Below are 3,691 nucleotides of genomic sequence, written 5' to 3' on the forward strand. Positions count from 1 at the left end.
CAGAGATCTTTATTTCTTCAAGCAGTTGCTATCTATTTTCTATTGTCCTCTCCTTTCAGCCTGCGGAACTCTCTTTCGCATCTCTTGTATGGTCGATCTAGTGGTGATGAACACCCTCCATTTTTGCTTATCTGGAAATGTCTTAACCTCCCCTTCATTTTTGAAAGACAGTTTTGCCAGATATAGAATTCTTGGGTGGCAATTTTTTGCTGTCAGTACTTTAAATACGTCATCCCACTGTGTTCTTGTCTTCATGATTTCTGATGAGAAATCATCATTTTGTCTTATTGAGGCTCCCTTTGTATGTGACGTGTTGCTTTTCTCTTGCAGCTTTCAGAATTCTCTCATTAATTTTGGCATTTGATAGCCTGATTATAATATGTCATAGCATGGGTTCTTTTGGGTTTATCCTGCTTGGAGTTCGTTGAGCATTTTTGATGTGTATATTCATGTCTTTCGTTAAGTTTGGGAAGTTTTCATCCATTATTTCTTGGACTATTCTCTCTGCCCCTTTCTGTCTCTCTTTTCCTGAGACTCCCACTATAGGTGTATTGGTATGCTGGACGGTGTTCCACAGGTTCTTCAGGATCTGTTCACTTTTCTTCCACCTTTCTTCCTTCTGCAACTCAGACCGGATGATTTCATCGTCTTGTGTTCAAGTTCACTGATTCTTTCTTCTGCCAGCTCCAATCTGCTGTTGAACCACTCAAGGGAATTTTAAATTTCTGTTACTGTGGTCTTCAGCTCTGTTTCCTTTTCATAATTTTCCTCTCTCTATTGATATTCTTTTTGTGTTCATTTATCATTTTCCTGATTTTCTTAGTTCTCTGTCCATGTTTTCCTTCAACTCTTTGAGTATATTTTATGACCATTAAAAAAAATCTTTGGACGGTTTCTAATGCTTTAATCTTTTCCTTTGCCTGGGCCATCACTTCCTGTTTTGTTGTATGTTTTGTAACCTTTTGTTGAAACCTGGGCATTTTGATAGTTTAATGTGTTATAACTGAAATTTAGATTCTGTGGCATCTGTTCCTTGAGCTTGTATCCAGCTAGTATTATGACAGAATTTTGAATGACAGGAGCTAACAAAAAGTAAAAAAAGAAAACACCTTTCCCAATCTTTTCAGATAGACCTGTGTAAGTGCTCTTCTTCAGGACGTATCCATACAATGGGTTGTGTAAGAATAGCTTCAAGCCAAATGAGGGAACTCCCTGAGCTTTTCTTCAGTCTTTTGTCTAGGGCATGAGTGTGTGTCCCTAGGAATTCCCCCATTCATGTGGTTGCAAATGTCCCCACTTTCCTAGGAAACAGTTTCCTCCAGGTCCCAGGCACTTCTTTATATATTCTACTGCAAGCAATCTCTTGTTCTAGGCAGCAGAGCTTGACTTCTCTCATACAGCGTTCTGTATGGGAGCTCTCTGAACTGTTTTCTACATGTAGGGCAAGTTCCAGGATGATGAGTCCCTTAGGCCACCACCAGACAGACTGGGCCAGATGTAAGGCTCCCAGCATGTGCATGAGGGCCACTTTGCTTCCTCTGGAACCAGGACCAGAGATCCACACTGAGAGTGTGGGCTGGCAATGTGCCAAGCTGGGGGTAGGGGTGGGTGGGGGACCGTCAGGGGCAGCCAGGGCTCTATGAGATCATACAGCTTTTAAGTAGCCTTTTTCTTCATTTAGTGATTGTCTTGTACTGTATTCCCTTAACTGTTTCCTGGAGCCCTGAGAAAGATGTTTCTGCCAGTTCTTCCTGTTTGTATAAAGCTTCTGTGTGGGGGACGGAACCCTGAAGCATCTCATTATGCCATCTTGATTGTAGCAGGGTCTTCTACTTATTTATCTTCTTAACCTTATCCCCCTGTACTCTTTCTCCCTTCTAGGTCAGCTTTACTTAACTCTCTCATCTCTAGAGCCACCACATGTACTCTTCTCTCTGCCCTTCCACTCTTTCTTTTGAACAATCCCTACTCATATTTCTGGTTTCAGCTGAAAAGGATGTCCTTGACTCTAGGTCAGTGCCCTTCACCCTACTACCCTGCCATGTGCTTATTGCCCATCACACTGTATTGTAATTACTTGCTTCTCATTTGTCTTCCCAGCTTGACTCTGTGACCACATGTACTAGACCTGTGATAGTCATTGTAGCATCCCCTGCCCAGGACTTGATCCAGTAAATGTTAATTCAGTGAATGAATGAGAAATGTCCACAGCAGTGATTGCATTTCTGCACCTTAGTTACACATTGCCTGGAAACCATAATCCTGGCCTCCTAATCCCCTGTGTAGTTGTATCTTGTGGTGCTTGTTAGGTGATAACAATAGCTAACATTTGTCTAATTCACTCAATCTTCCCAACAGCTCTGGGTAGTTGGTACCATTAGTATCTGTCTTTGAGAAGTGAGGACATTGAGGTTTGGAGAGGTTAAGTGGTTCAAGTCATTGTTTTTCAGAAAAGCATGGAGTGGAAGCCAGAGGACAAGGTTTAACTTCAGTTAATCTAAATATTAGATTTTAAAAGAAATGAGGTGTGGAAAGTGGAGCAGGTTTTGGAGCAGGTTTCAAACCCAAGTATTCTGGCACAAGAACCCCTAAGTTTATAGGATGTGACATCATTCTGCCATTTTCCTTTTGGGTTTACTTGGCTCAAAATTAGCCAACTCTCTTCCCTAAGCAAGTATAGCAAGGAACAATTCAGATCAGCTTCAATAAACATATCTCATGCATGCTTGTGTATGGAAGAGCTGCCACTCTCTCCATTTTAACCAAGTGGAAACTAAAACTCAGGAGGGCAAAAGCCTCTTCATCTAAATCAACATCATCATCACTAATGCCATTTTATTGAGCACTTACAATGTGCCAGCTACCAGGCCAAACACTTTCCACACCTCATTTCTTTTAAAATCTACTATTTAGGTTAACTGAAGTTGAACCTTGTCCTCTGGCTTCCACTCCATGCTTTTCTGAAAAACAATGACTTGAACCACTTACGCTTAAAATATAGTAGTATCATAGCCACTAAAGCTCCAAGGCAATTTGGAGAGAGATTGGCCCAACCTCTCGATCATCAGACAAGGGAACTGAAATTCTGAAAGGTGAAGTGCCTTGTCCAGAGTCAGCAAGTGGTGTTTTAGCTGGTGGCAAAAGAGGCCTTTTGAGTCAGGGTCCAGAGCTCTCCATAAGACTCCATAGAGCTACTCACCTGCACTTCACCCAACACTCAGCACCTAAATGAAAAGGTATGACTTTTTTTAAGTGGACTTCTCTAAAGGAGAGGAGTTATTGCTGCTCGTGGTTTATTGTCCATTATGAGCTATCATTATCCACGATATGCTATGATCGTGCATTAGAAATCCTCCCTACACACACACACACACACTCACACACACACACACTTTTTAGGTTCCTCCGGCACCCCCAGTCTCCAGGCGCACTCCGCGGTTATGCAGGTGACAACAGTGACCGCCCAGCCCTTTCTGACTGGGCGACTGGTGGCCAGGGCGGCCTCAAGCTGTCCTTAGCCGCCAATCAGGGCTCAGAGCAGTGGGCTGCACCAATCGGAGATTACCGAAGCCTCAACAAGGGCCAATTGGGGGGCTCGAGCCCGAAAACAGGGGCGCGCCCGTGGGCGGCCAATCAGCTAGCAAGCCGCGGGCTGCGCGCGGGGCGGGGCGGGGCGGGGGCGACCGGGAGG

The sequence above is a fragment of the Choloepus didactylus genome, chromosome 20, assembly GCF_015220235.1.
Source record: "Choloepus didactylus isolate mChoDid1 chromosome 20, mChoDid1.pri, whole genome shotgun sequence".
Taxonomy (NCBI): Eukaryota; Metazoa; Chordata; class Mammalia; order Pilosa; family Megalonychidae; genus Choloepus; species Choloepus didactylus.